A 16373-nucleotide genomic window follows, 5' to 3' on the forward strand; every position below is an offset into this window, starting at 1 on the left:
CTTAGGCATTATTCATATAACATCATGTGAAAATTTTCTATGAGAAAACGTAGATCATATTTTTTTTATATATAGTATTTTTTAACATAATTTTTTTCTATAGCAAAATATTTTGCTACTGTCGATAAAATAGCGTTTCAGCTATAATAGTTGACCGCTATATTCTCTAGTTTTTTCAATTTTTTCTTTTGAGTTGCGTTTAGATTGCGCTACGTTTCATTTCTAGTAGTTTATCGGTAAGGTAGGATTTCATCTAAACATCTTGGTAAGGACAGATATTATTATATAACAGTTAAAATTATAATTACAAATTTTTTGTATAAGTTTCAATTAATATTTTTAATACAATAGTCTTTCGAAATATAAAAAGTATTTCTCTTTACTTAGCATAACGTCTGTAACCTATTTATGATCATGTAGAGAACTACCCTTTGTTGGTATTCAAACATCAATACTTTATATTTATTCGTTAATTTTTATCCGATACCAAGTTTTTGATAAAAAAAAAAAAAAAAAATAAAAATCTAAGAATAATAACATATGGAAATTTAAATTTTCTGATATTTGTATACGTCATATTATTATATAGATTTTTTTATTTTTGTAATTTTATTTCTGCAACTGAAATTGTGAAAAATGTATTTTAGTTTTACGTAAAAAATGTAATGTACATGTTTAATCTAACATAAGATTTATATTTTATTTGCTTATACCATTGTAAATTTTGCTTTATTCCGTTTTGTAATTACATCGTATTTATCGAATAAAATGGTCAAATTCGCAAATAAATGAAAGGAAGCTTTCGATGTGTTGATATTATGAATAACATATTATATAATAATATAAATTGCATATACTGACAATGAGATAATAGTGGTTATCTGGATGCATGGAAATACATAATATTATTTAATGCGAAGTCAAATAATTGTATTACATTTTTTGAAGGCAGATTCTAATGAAAGGAAAAAATGTCGATCGTATGTATAATGAAATTTGAAAATCATTAATCATATAAAAATAATTAAATGAAAGGAAAATGGGTATTAATGATAATTACTTTAGATATATCGTAAGAACTGGCCTTTGTCAAATTATCATCCTAAACATGTCTATTAATGTCTCCGATTGGATTATGCGAAAAAATCGTCGAATTATTTTTTCTTACATCCTCATGATTCGAATCCCGTTTGCCTTTTTACAAAAGCAAGTGATTTATATTAGTATTAATTTCCTTTCAAATAAAAGTCTATAAGAATACTAAGAGAGATCGTTGTTACCAATTCTAAGCAGCAAATTCCTCAAACGATATTTACATTGTTTCCAAGGTTACTTTGATACTTTTAATCTCGAAAGTTTGAATCCATTCCGTAAAAAAACGACAATTAATGACAAAGGAATGAAGTAGTACGTGATTGATAATAAGAAGTACTTGTATCTAATTTTTAAGGTTTGTAAAAATCTTATGAAAGTATTACTATCATCGTTCACATTCTTCAGAATTCAGTCAAGTACGCACGAGAATAAAATCCGTGGAAAAAGAGGATGGAAGATTGGAATAAACGTTGAGTATTTACTTTGTAGTGGCATCTCTACGAATATTTGCAAGAATATTTTCGCGATATTTGGTCGGAGTTCGTGTCTCAAGAAACGATACCTATGACATGCGTGAGAAACCGAACGGACGTTTTCTCGCTCGATTTCCCATTATTACTTTACATGCGAAGGAGTTCGAAAGGAAAGCCTGTCGAAAGCCGGAAGCATTTTTCCGACGTCTTACGCTTCAAGAAGTTTCCCATCTGTATTTGTCCCGCTATAAATCGTCGACGCTTGCCACAGCTGTATCTCGCGTACCTATGTACCTACATAGCCGCCTGAGTAATGTCTTACCCGCGCGTTTTCAAGGAAAATCAATTGGGATCTTCGTAGGAGAGCGAGTGAGAAAAAAAAAAGATAAGAGAGAAAGAGAGAGAGAGAGAGAGAGGGAGAGGGGAAAAAATACGTCGGTTTCGGATCGATGTTCGGTTCGGTCGTAACTTTATATCGATATAAATTTAAAGACCATCCTGATCGTAATGCGTTGCGCGATGCTTTAATGTACGTGTATAGGTTTATTAAACTTCCGTCGGTATTATAACTTTTTTTTCTTACGAGATAGAACTTTTTATATAATTCTCTATCCAGGTAAGTAGAAAGCCGCGTAATGATAATAAAAATGGTAATAATAATCTTTTTATTGCTTTAAGAAGTAAAGCTAGTATGAAGGAAGAGACTCTTGGTGTTGGTGTAATAAACTGGTAGGACAAGATGATAAAACAATCGATCGGAATGAGATTAAAATCAACGGGTAAGGAAAATGGTCCATCTACGAGATGCGATTTAGAGAAAAATTCTGAGGAGAGTATATAGGAAAGAAGCATCAAAAGACTCGATCGAATAAACGTTCGATATGCATTTAACTCGACTATTGCTCGACTAGGAAAGGGAAAACGAAGTGCGGCGGCTTGCGTGGAACGTGATAGGTAGGAATATGTTTCGACATTTCTCAGAAGAGGAACTATCGACAGGCCGATCACGTAGCTCAGCAAATCTCGACTGATAGAAGCGTGCGCGTGAGCTCGTTCGCGTTCGTTGCATGGCCTCCATGCCGCTCAAGTAGTTCAGTTGGGAATACACTGTACCTATTCCTTCCTTCCTTCCTTGCTTGCTTGCTTGCTTGCTTCGGAAGACGTCCGACAGTTCGACTCTATCGCGAAAGAGGGGCCGTGTCAGCGGGATTTAGGATAAGACGCGTGTTAGCAGGCTGCACGGCATCGAAATTTTCACCTCTGGGAGTCGCACTTTGCTCGAAGAACCATATCGCACATGCATGCTAACCATTTCGCTAACTGGCTCTTCCAAAACGTTGTAAAAATGATTCCGCAAATCGTCCTGATAAATCTTCTTTTAAATATTCATGGAATTCGAGTTTTTCATAATCTTTCTCGCAAAGAGAAATTTCTATTATTTATGTTTTATTAAATTCATATACGAATAGTTCCATAGGGTGTTACTCTAAAAAGAGAGAAGAAGAGAGAATCGTTCCTTTAGGAGAAAGATTGGGAACAGTAGATATATCGATTCATTCAATGAAAGTTTGGCCTTCTTCGGTACTTGATAGCTTTTCGATATATCTAAGTATATATTAGAAGCATTTATGTTTTGATCGCTTTGATAAGTACCATATAGAAATTTATCTAACCTTTTCACAAATTCACATTTTCTGCGGAGCTTTTTTTTTCAAAGATATACATGTGTATGAAAAAAAGTGATTAAAGCTTTTCCTGAGAACTTAATCCCACAAAATTGCTAATTATCTGTTTGTTATTTTATTGGTCCATCTATGTACACATATATATATATATATATGTGTGTATGTGTGTATATATTCCGGTTGACGGTGGCAAAGTAGTTTGGTAGATAGCAAAGTACGTCAGCCGTTAGCTTTTATAGGAAAGTCATTAGCCTCGTTGCTTGTGAGTATTACAAAAAACAAAATAGAAGAAAAAATTAAAAAAAACTTACATGCATGTAGAAAGAGTCATCACCATAACCACATATCGAGTCTCACTTCTGTGGAAGTTTAGATAAATGACAGCTCGTTACGAAGTAAATTCATACAGTACGCCATTTTCAAGAATTTTAAAAATCTCTGATCTAACTGTAATTACGTATTATCAATAACATTAATTATACAACAGATCTCTTTCCTTTCATTATTTTTCTTTCGCAAATAAAATTTCTCGTAGAGTTGACGGTATCTAAAAAAACTGGGAGAATACATTCGTACAATGTTTATCATTAAAAAATTTACTTAACATTATGAAACAGTTATAAAATTGGTGATTTTCTGCAGCGCTCGTCAAAGGACAGACAATCAGGATAGAGCAGTTTATTTGATATCGGACCTTACTGTAGTTACTAATAGAATGAAATTTATTCCGAACATAACGAGAATTGGCTAATCCGAGGACTGGTGCGATTAGGGTCATCGCGATTTATTCAAGCTCGTATTATGTCGAATATTTCATTGGTTCGTTGGAAAACAGATTTGTGATATATGTTATAATATATACACGCGTGGATGATAACTATTTTGAAGGACATAATCTCGGAATTAAGCGAGTCTCTTTGATGAGTTCGTTTGCTAATTATAAAAGCACCAAATTATCGAGGGACGAGTACGGCCAGCCGCCCAGCAAAGATCTGATCCACTGAAACGAGAAATGAGCGAGAAATGACCTGGTCCGCGGATACTACATCCGGGACAATAGTTTGCGGCCCAGTAAGAATAAACAAAGTTTGTCGCTATCTGACAATAGGGGAACGCGATCGATAGCCGAATGATACTCCGTTCAACAATAGTAATTAGACAGATTGCGAGCTGCACTGTTTTGGGCATTGAGTTCGGCCCTTGTTAGCAAAAGCTTCTTTCCCTTCCTTTTTCTGTCTTTCTATGAGCTTTATAAAGGATGCAGTAACCACATCTAATTTAATTACAGTCGCTGCGCAGTCTACTTTGTCATAGAATCAGAAGCGAGCCTGTAATTAATTTGAGCATCCAGGCGGTCACAGGCTCTCAACCATTTTCTGTGAACGACTCAACCTTTTACCTTGTCCCTTTCCACTCTGTATACTTTTCTTTCTCTCACACTCTCTCTTTCTTTAGCATTCTTTAGTTTCATAAGACTATTACTAAGTGTCTTCATAATATTCAACGAACATTTATTTTTATTCTGACCGATTATGTACGTGAAATCTTTATTAAATGTAGAAATTTGTATAAATTCAAAAAATTGAATGGTTTCAGGATATCTTTCTGAATCTACTATAAACGAAAAGCATCGCATTCAATATATTCCAAATTTTGCTTCTAGAGTAGTTCTTGTACAAATTTTTACACCCGACTTCTTCTCCCTTTTTCTTTTTTCTCTTACTCTTTCGCCGTTCAAATGCATATGCGTTATTCCCCGTCCCTCGCATATCTCTGTCTTTATTTATTTATTTTGTTTTTCATCGTTCCTTTCTCTATTGTGCATCCACCCCGTCCACTCTCGTTTCACTTGCTTCGTTCTTTCCCTCTCTTTTTATCAGTATTTCTGATTTTTTATTGGACCTTTTGTTTGTACTTCGCTCTATCCCAATCGTTTGCATGGAGACGTCAATAGTGATAGTTGAATTGTTAATAAAAAGCATATATATATATATATGTGTTTACATATATACTTATATACGTTTAAATAAAAAAAAAGAAGAAGAAAAAAATGCGGTATCTCAACAGTGTCTGTAAATTTACTAAATATTTATCGAGTTTCAGTGGCTACGTGTCTACTCGTGAATACAAATAAAATATTGTCGTATATTTATATATCGCTTGTTAGCCTTATTTGGAAAATACCAATATGTTCTTCACACGAAGACATTTTTTTCCTTTTAAGAATATTTAATTTGTCAATTATTACTAATTGTAAGTTTTATTTTTTTCTAATAGTCCATATTTTCATTTTTTTTTCTCGTCGTCGATAAATTTGCTCAATATCGGAAAAATTTAGGAAGAAGTAAGAAGAAGTCCAAAAAGAATGTATGTGTATAGGAAATGATAGTTATAAATCATAGATTACGTATATATGTATGTATGTAATAACCGAGAAACAGTTTCTAGAGCGGAGGATTCACGTAAACGTGTTTTAATCCGTATCGTGTTTATTGATTTAATGTCTACGCCTGGTACGTTTTCTCGGGGTTTTACCAGCGGCTCTCTATCTTCGATTCGTGTAAAATATTGAAAAAGAAAAAAAAGTAGTCTCGAAGTTATCGGCCAACAACAACCCTCTCTCTCTCTTTCTCTCTCCTCCCCTCCTCCTATTTCTCTCTCTCTCTCTCTCTCTCCCTCTCTCTGTCTCTCTCTCTCTCTCTCTCTTAGTCAGAGCTTAATCTTTAAATCTTTCGACGCCTAGAGGTTCGGATTTTCCGATAAAGAGACAAAAGGGAGCGTGAATATCGGGAGCGATTCGATCGAAAACCATCGATGATGTATGTGAAATTATCCTATCGATTTCTAAGAAATTAATTAAATCTACAGACTGCATTATCAGAGTTATAATAGTTAGTTTACGGTGTAATTAAATTAAGATAAAACAAAAAAACCGCAAAGAATAGTTGACAATGTTATTCTAGATTCTATTATTCAACTAAATTATTAAAAATCTTAAAAGAAGTCTATTTAATCATTCGAAAGTTTCTTTATAAGAGAAAATCATATTATATTTTGTCTGTATATCATTTCTACCACGAGCCGTTCGTTTTGTCTCACGAAGGTACTTTATCGAGATTATGTTCTGAATATCGTTTAATTAAAACTTCATTCGTAGCTTGTCCGATATTTTTGCCAGCTGAAAGTATTTTAAAAAAGTACTTTAAAGGTCTTTTAAAAGTCTCATCGACCTATGCATGTACATACGTGCGCAAACCATGTAAAGTTAGCGTGTAGATGTATACATAGACATACATACATATATATACATACATATACATACATACATATATATATATATATATATATATATATATATATATATATATATATATGTATATAAACGTAAGTAAATCGAACAACATACCGAACCTAATCGAAGCGGATTTTATTTTTATTATCTGTTCTATTTCGATGATCTGAATTCTTTGATATAATAGGTAATATCGTCCGTCCAGTATCAATTCATAGGTTATGAATTTTTTTCGAGATCCACACCCTTCGACGGATCGAAAGTCGCATCATAAAGGGAACATTGGATGCGTAGCTCGTGACAAAGAGCAATCCAAAGATAATAGTCCATTCACGAGAACGATCTATCTCTGCACGAACGCTCGCACACGACCCTTTTCTTTGCATCCCAACCCGAAAATACCTTTCAATCTCGGGGCTCTGATGTGTTTGCAAAAAGAATGCTTCCAGAGTGGCATTTCGAGTTTCGATTCTCCCTCCGAGAATTGGAATTCAATAAGGAAACAAGGAAAAATAGCAAAACTAGTTATGAACATCGACATCGAAATGATGATAGCTTATTCGCTTTACGACAGGATTTATCCAACAAAAAGACTTTTCTCTTGCGACTCGTTTCATTCTATTCGTTGAAATGTCAATGCGATATATCATACACAATTATAAAGATCAGTGAAGCATCTTCGAAGAAATCTCAGAGACGAAGCTTATAAGGGGAACATATAGGACGTAGTCCAAGTCCTGATAACAAAGAGATGTTTCGAGCATAGAAGAGAAGGTTGAGTAGCAAATGTAGGGCGCGAGGTGTGCAGGAGGGTTACGGCATTACTATCCTGATAATAGAGTAGCGGTCAATGGTGCAATAGATCGCGCCGTAGGTGGAGACGCAGCCGGATAGCTACGTTGTGTAACATGCGGGAGCCGAGCAAGCTCTCGAGGGAGTCTCTATTTCCATCCTTTTCAACCCTTTCCATTCCTTCCATTTCCAGGAGTATTCATCGGTCCTTGCTATCCTCGCGCTCTTTTTCTCTTTTATTCCGTAACTTACCTGATCTAATTTTCTTATTTATACATTTTTATATCTATATACAGATTTTACTTTATTTTATTACGTTTAATTGTATTATTATAAAGTTGTATTATTTCATATTATTATTATTATATACAATAATAATTGTTATACTATTTTAATTTCCTATTAATTATTATCATTAATATTATTATTTATTTTCTTGGTTCGCAATTATAAAGACTGGTCCTATTTTTTTGATAGAATTGGTTTCTTTCACTTTTTCTCTGCCTTGCACACTTTACGTAAGATATTCTTTTTGCAACAGCTAAGAGTCGATTCTTATCTCTCCATGAGAACGTTCTCCCATGAAACTGTGTTTTCCCGATAATGGGAACGCCATACCACCCTGCTTGCAGCAAGCGACTACCCCTTGGGACAGGTGCGCGCCTTGGAAACTTGCGGAAAGTGGAGTCGAGCTCTGCTTTATAAAATCGCTGTGGTAGTTAATTCGCGATTTAAGCTGTGTCCATGTATGCCTGTATGTACATACAAGTGTGTGTGGAGACGGGATTATCCGCAAGTTGCGGAACGTACTGCCGTTCTCGTGCTGCCTCGGAATTCGTAATGCGAGAGGAGAGGAGAATCGAAAGAAGGAGAAGTCCTCTGAATCGAACACTACGATCAAGTCTATAAGTCTACGACATGTATATACGCATACTTGCGTGTATGTGTGTGTACGATCGTGTCTTTCTTCTTTCCGATAGGGGAAGTACCAAGTTCAGACGAGAGCTTATTTCAAAAGAATATTTTTGTTCGATGTTACGTCTACCGACTTTAAATTCTCGATAATAATAATAAAAGTAAAATAATAACAATAATAATAATAATAATAATAATAATAATATTAATAATGATAATGACAATAACAATAATAATAAATAATCATAATTATTTCGAAAATAGTATGCAAATATTTTTGACGAATTGTTCTTACAAATATGTTATATTATGTTAATTCATTGATAATCGACGAAATGTCGATGAAATTTAACTGCACTAACGTGTGATTACGATATTTTTCATGGCGTTCATGTAAAATATAAATAAATGATAAAGCAAAAACTTGAGCGCTGATGAACGAGACTGATTCTGGAGTAATGAGAATATTGTGTTAAAGCGGGTTTTTTTTTTTACCGTTAATTTGATAATATCGTTCACGAGAAATTTGATATTTTTAATGCTTTTTCCTTTTGTTTTATAAATATTGTCGCATTTAAATATAGCTTTTTACTAGGAATGATAAGAAAAACATCGAGTCTTACGTATATCTTAAATATACCGAAGCTTCCTGTTTTCTACATCGCGGCATCTAAATAGATAAAACGACGTATCCGAATGCATACAGGTTTGCAATATGTTGGAAAACGTAAAACATCGCTCGGTCTTTACGGTTGTAAATTTTGCATTTGAAAGTGTAATGATTTGCACCCAATGTAAAGAGACTGAGTAAGAGTAAGAGAGATAAAGAGAAAGAAGAGAGGAGCTTAGCATTCCGGCGGAAATAGTTCGCGTTACTTTGAGAACTGCGCAACGACATTGGTTACGATCAAAATAAATGGTCTCGAGGATGGAAGATGGAGGAAGAACGTTAACGTGATGGAGGTAAAATCCGTCGTGGTTTTATTTTGATGTTGGGTTTGAGTTCGATCGTGGTAAACGCCAAGAGCTCTCTTTCTCGTTCTTTTTCGTGAAAAAGGAAAAAAGTGAAAGAAACAGAGAGAGAGAGAGAGAGAGAGAGAGAGAGAGAGAGAGAGAGAAAGAGAGAGAAAGGGGAAGAGAAAGAGACGATCCGTTTTGTCAATTGCTTAAAAAGCAAATAAAATTGTTAGAAAATCATTTCTAGTTCAATTAGAAATTAAATATGTGTATATATATGCAAGTAACATATTTATATATATATATATAATATATTTAATATATATATATATATATATATATATATATATATATATATATATATAATAAATGCTTATTACAGATTAATTAAGTATTTCACTAAATGTACATAATAATTTTAGTGATTCAAAAAGAGGTCTTTGTTGAAAGTACATAAAAAATCGCTAACGACAGTTTCCTATTATTACAATTTCGAGGTAGCAGCAATTTTTGCGCCAATTATTCTGGCACCGAGAAAAGCGGAAGAATGTATCGTTTAAAAACCGGCGTTGGTCATTTTGTTATCACCTCGTTGAATTCATATTTCGCCTGGTTAAAGTTTCATTGAATTTCGTGACATTCGTTTTGTATTAATACTTTCTCACGCTAGTTGAACAAAAATGAAAAAAATGCTTATATACGTAACCGTATTGCGTTTGATAAATAGACGCGAACATTGGCCTCATCTAACATTTCGACGTATAATATTTCGTCACGGTTTTCTTTTTAATTTTAAACGTATAAAAGAAATTCACGAATGAGTTACCTTCTTAATTGAACTTTTCATCTCTAAAATTAATAAAAATAATCAAGTGCTTCACCTATCGTTGTCTCAGAATATTTATTTAAATTACGCTTTTTGGCTTATTCGTGATATTCGATAAAATATTTCAACTTAATAGTTCTTTTCTTTTGGATTATACATTTTGTTCAATGACGAATTATTTACTAAAATAATAACAATATTTTTGTGAACGTTGTATTATAATATTTGGTACAACAATTTTGAAAAACTGTTCATGATGACGCAATGAGGTAGATGAGGTAAATGAGGGTTATAAAAATTCACCAATTAATTTCGCTGACCCGACCGCACTTCGATTTCCCAGTACATTCAATGATGCAATACGTAATACTACTCTCTCTCTCTCTCTCTCTTTCTCTTTTTCATGGACTTTCATGTTCTTTCCCGGTTTACAATCTTTTATTCCGATAATAAAAAAAGACATTTTATCGGAGTGGGAAATCCATCGTTTCACGGTTTCATGCAATGATTGGATTTCCACTATGTTCTTCCCGGTACATAACGCATAAACACACACGAATGAAATTACATGAATACGAATGAAGTAATACATGAGCGTCCACACGCTTATGTTTTTAACGTGTTAATGTATCGCCATATAAGCTTTTTCATAACGTATACAAATCTCTGTAATTTATGCGTGAAGTGTCAACAGTCAACGTTGTAGTAGTTTGATAAGATGCGGTTCTTTCCCGCGCCTCGTTGGTTCAATCTTACGCATACAATGCTTCTCTATTCATACATATATATATATATATATATATATATATATATATATATATATATATATATCTTATCTTCTCTTTCGCTTCTTCTCTTTTTCTCCTTTTCTATCTCTTTTATTTCCCTCTCTTTTTCTGTCTCACATTCTTTGGATCGCCAAGCTCTGGTAAGCTCGTTGTTGTATATAAGCGAGACTTGTTGTATCTGGAGACATAATTCTCTAACTCTCAACGGAGTGCCGAGGTAAGAGCAATTAATTAATATCTTTATCACAAAGAAATTTTTTTTTTAATTTTATCATATTGTGCGTAAAAGAGAACAATTTCTTTAAATATTTCATCGTTCGTAATTTTGCATTAATAATAGGGTAGGATTGTAGTGAGTATAGAAAGGTTCCGTGTGTTACGGAGAATTCGCACGGTATGCGAGCAATAATTTGCGTGTTAAATGAAATTTAACAGTATACAATTTAAATTATCGTGCTTCGATAACGTTAATATGCGTAAAAGGAGTGTAATATACCCAGCTACTAATAGTATTGTGCATGTTTAATTAATACGATTAATTTGTTATAATGATGTTATGCGTGTAATTAAAATTCGTTTGTAAACACAGGTTGTCACAAAGTAATGAAAAATTAAAGAATAACGATAATTCATTATGATATTTTATAATAACGATACTATATTACATTTTACAGTTTGATCGTTGGAACAATCTGCTCGTATAAGACAAGTGATTTGATAACCAAAATGAAGTTGGGTCTTCTGATCATAACCTTTTTAATGGCGATAATGTCCGTCATGTCATACAGAGTACCAGTGCCCATTAGAAGACCGGGACAGCCTACTTTCCCAACTTTCCCGGGAACCGGACCGTTTAATCCGAAAATACCTCAAGGTCCATGGGGTAACCCCAGGATTTAAGAAGTTTTGGTATGCTGAAAAAACAGGAGGATTAAAGAAAGAGATTAATTAAGAAATGAAAATATATCGATCATTATTGACATACCGCCAAAAACTATTCTTATTATTATTATTAAAATAATTTTGTATATTATTAATTGGGAGATTAAATCCTCATAATGTATAGAAATAACCTTTTCAATATAAGAATTATTTATTAAAGAACATGTTCGAATGCGTCCTAAGATTTGTCCTAAGTATGGATAAATCTTTTGTTACTTGCGCATAATAAAATAACAATTTTAACTACTATCAATCTGTGTCGCGTTCGAAATTAAACTTTAAATATTAGTCTGATATAAAATAAATCTCAATTTCTAAAACTCACATAGAATGTTTATTTTAATTAATCGCACGTCAGTTACTTTAGCAGTGCTGGATTTGTAGTCCTTCGGTTAACGACACATTAACTGGACTAAAAAACGTTTATCAGAGGAACATATCGTTTAACAGTTCAATGCAATCACCGGCCATTTCCGCGACGTGTTCCAAACAGATGTATCCAATTCTATACATTTTGAACTTGCACGGTTGTGCGAGCTTACGCGAACCAATCGTCTACTACTTCTCTATATTTTACATAAATTCACAAATTGAACAGATTTATGAACTAGAGATTATATATAAAATGTTATTTAAATAAAATTTTTTCTATATTATATATTTTTTGAAAAAATAAAATATCCATGTTAGTATAAAATTAACGATTTAAATTTAATACATATTCATGTAGCAATGAGCATGACAATACGTATATTTGTTTTATTTATTTTTTTATAAAGTGCAATGATCATATATGAAAGTTTAAAATTTTTATTGATGCATAAAATTAATGATACGTATAAAATAACATTAGATAAAGTTAAATTAGATAGGTATTATTTATGAGTTATTTTAGACTATCGTATCGGGGAAAAAGTTCATGGAATTTTTAGACTTTTCATGGTTATGCTTAAACAAATTTTCTTTTCAAATAGAAAGCGTTAATTAACTCAGCATATGCACATTTTAACCGATAATAACGAAAATAACGAATACGATCCATTGTTCGAAAGGAGCAAGCAGAGTTGCATTTAGGTACCTCTAATAATGCCTATCGTGAACGTAAGCGAGGGTGCTCTAATTATCTGCCCCTCGATGAGATGCTTTCTTAAACGCATGTAAACAGCTTCATTACTACCCAAGCGTGCTATAAAATATCTTCACGAGAACGGTTGGGATGGCCAATCACAAGTCTCACACACTCCATCGCCCTGTCCCTAAATATTCATGTTCTTTTCTCACACTGATTCCGATGATTTCAAAATTAGATAAATCTTTAAATGTATAAAATATAACTAAAAACAAGGTCTGAGGATATAATTAAAAAAAAAAAAAAAAAAAAAACAAACATCTATATAATTATATTAATTAAAAGAAATCATCTGTATTTTTTGTATATCATAAAAATTTAAATACTCTAATATTGTCGCAGAGAAAATGATCACAATAAAAATACAAAATTTTATTAATATCTTCTTCTTATTTAAACCAGATTGTATTTTTCATTAAAATATTTTGTAACAAATTATCGGATACTCATATATATATATGAGTATCAATAATAGCAAAGAGTGATTTTAGTGTTGCACTCTCGAATCATTTTTCAAAATGCATCGTGTTCGAGAATGAAACGATAATTCCAGTCGATTTATCCTATTTCATGTTTTCTATGCTTCATGAACGCGTTTTCCTGGATCGATTTGTTGCTTGGTTCGCTAAAGATTATGAATTTCTTTTTCTCTAAGTTGTGCCAAAAAACTGAAAATCCAGAAGTGACTTTAGTGGAAGCAGTGAACCGGCATCGAGAAAATATCTTTGCCCTCTCGCCAGATGCTATCCAGCTTTTCCGTATCGCCGAGTAAACGACTTCGAATCGGTTCTGTGTTGTATTCCACATACCAGTAAAATTTTTGTTTTTACATTGGTCAATGGCAACTCGATATCTTTGCTTATATATTCGAATCTTTCAAGATCGTATCATTTTCTCAAGAATAGAGATTGATGAAAATAAAAGATCTATTGATTAAATTAATTCAAGTAATCTTTTTTATACTTACGTATAAAAGTTTATTTATATCTTTTACGTATTACTGTATTTTACGTATAATATTTTTATTTATATCTTTACATAAGTTGAATATATTTATTTATGATTTTTATTATTTTTTTTTTTTTCTTTCAAAGGATTAACATCGTATTTGTAAGACATCAATTGTTTTTAATAAAAATAAAAAAAATTCCATTTAAGAATAAATTTCATTACCATTGACGATTCGAGTAATTATGAGTAATGTATCGAACATATATTCGTTACGAGCAAAAAGCCAGCGGTTATGCAATTTTAGGAACATTATTTTGCGAAGGCTGCACGAAATGTTGGGAGTAACCGCATATTGGCTAGTACAGGTGTATATATATATATATATATATATATATATATATATATATATATATGTAAATGCGTAATGTATATGTATCTATAGCTTAAGTAAAAATATACCGCGAAAATGGAACTTCGATTTATCATTCCCTTTTGCAAGATAATTCAAAGTATTACGGAGAAGTGAAAGAAAAAAAAAGAACATAATATCAGGGGTTCCTAGAAATTACTTTCTCATTTTTTTATTTCTTTTTCTCTATCGATTTTATTTACCACCCATTGTTCGTTATCTTTGAACAGAACAGCTACGGTAAAAGTTACATTATCGATAAGAGACTTTAAGAGGAAAAGTCGTTTTCCATTAACATGGCTTACATCTTATAAGAAGCACCTACGATAATTTTTTTACTTCTTCTTGCAATCATAGTTTTCCGTTTGACTAAAGATTTAATTGAAATAGGTTGCGTTTACGCGAAAAAAGAAACGCCTCTTGAATTAAATTCTTCAGACATTTCTTCGTGCCTTGATCGTCTTACAGGGTTAAGTATCCTTGAGAATTTTTATTGTATTGTAGGAATTTAAAAACATATCACTATGATACAGAAAATTGAAATGTCATGGATGTGACAGTGAAAAGGATTTCAGAGGTACTATATTATGTGATTTAAAATAAGTACGAGTATCATTTTAAATAAAGAATTTACCCTATTTATTTTATTTACTGAGATATTATAAGGTACATGTGAATAAAGTACGTAAGTCAGTACTATTTAATCTCGTTATATTATACTATTTGTTTTCTAAAGACTATATGTTATTATCAAATCGCAAATCAATTTAATAAGAAATCCTTCCTTCGTATTTCAGATGTTAGATCTATAACAAAGACAAAATATAATTTAAAGAATAAATTTCAAAAATAATAATAAGTATCAGATAATACTTTCGATAAAAAATTAGCATTTTTTTCTTTTGTTTCTTCGAATAAAATAGAATTCATTGATTGACTCACTTTTGGAAAAGGCAAAGGCAGCTTGCCTTTGGGATTGAATGTTCCGTAGCCAGGGAACTGAGGGAATCTACGCCTCTTTGGAACAGCATGTGCACAAACTGCCAGTATTACTAACATCAAGATCACAAGAAAGTTTGTTAGTTTCATCTTGGCTAGTGATCTATAAAAGGAAGATGAAGATCGTAAGTTTGTAAAGTTAAAAAAAAAAAAAATAAGTTTTAACTTGATAGATAGTATAACATCTACATAACAAGTTTAAACTACCTATGTAGTTTATCTATTACTAGAACACTATAAAAATTAAACTGATCTTTTCAACGATAATAGAATGATAATGATTATTATTATTCTAACAAGAGCTGTTTTTATTTTTCTTTTCTCAATGATATATCGTCAAATTTTCATTACAAGAAGTGAAAAGAGAAAAAACTAATTATAAGATCAAAATATAAGAAAGAAATTACAATTAACGTGTAATTTTTATATAAAAGATTCGTTCAAAAAAAATCACCAATGAAGAGAATATACTCACTTTTGCCTACTACGAACTCAGAATTGTACGATAAAATAAACGGAATGAATACGTTTATATATCGTTGCGTGTATTTATTTATAAATTAATGTACAATATATATGTATATACGTAAGAGAAAGAAAGAAATATGTAAATACGTATGAGAGAGAAAGAGTCAGATTGAGAGATCAAGATGAGAGTAGAGGGAAGCAGTGAAATCGGGAAAGAACATGCTGCCTTATCTGCAATATGGACTTATCAAATCTATGTTGATAGACAATGACCCGAACTATTTTCGTAATGAAAAATACAGCAATTGCGTCATACCTCGTAGTATGCATGTGTATATAGTAGCAATATTAGTGGTCAATAATAAACCGCAGCATAGGCAACGGGAATTACCATTAAAAGTACACACAAAGTAAATTCCTTTATTTTCAGCAGCTGCTTTTTCGATGACTTCGCATACCAGTTCGTATGAGCGGATCTATAATTCCCAATGGGGAAAACACAACTCAGTGAAAAACCTTTGAATCTTTTTCCTATGATTGCAAATTCGTGAAAATTACGTTATTAAATTAATTAATAAATTATTATTATTGTTATTATTAAAAAGATAATTATGATTATAATTATAATATGATTATAATATGGTGTGTGTGA

The 16373-nt window shown here is 32.0% G+C and overlaps 1 long non-coding RNA gene across 1 annotated transcript; it reads right to left on the minus strand.

Moving 5' to 3' along the window:
- Positions 1 to 14985: 14985 nt before the first annotated feature.
- Positions 14986 to 15875, minus strand: LOC124948393. The gene is made up of 3 exons (XR_007100709.1): positions 15729 to 15875; positions 15197 to 15356; positions 14986 to 15060 (listed from the first exon to the last, which is right to left on the minus strand). It is a non-coding gene; the product is annotated as an uncharacterized LOC124948393 (long non-coding RNA).
- Positions 15876 to 16373: the final 498 nt, after the last annotated feature.

This window comes from Vespa velutina, chromosome 4 (genome assembly GCF_912470025.1).
Source record: "Vespa velutina chromosome 4, iVesVel2.1, whole genome shotgun sequence".
Classification (NCBI taxonomy): domain Eukaryota; kingdom Metazoa; phylum Arthropoda; class Insecta; order Hymenoptera; family Vespidae; genus Vespa; species Vespa velutina.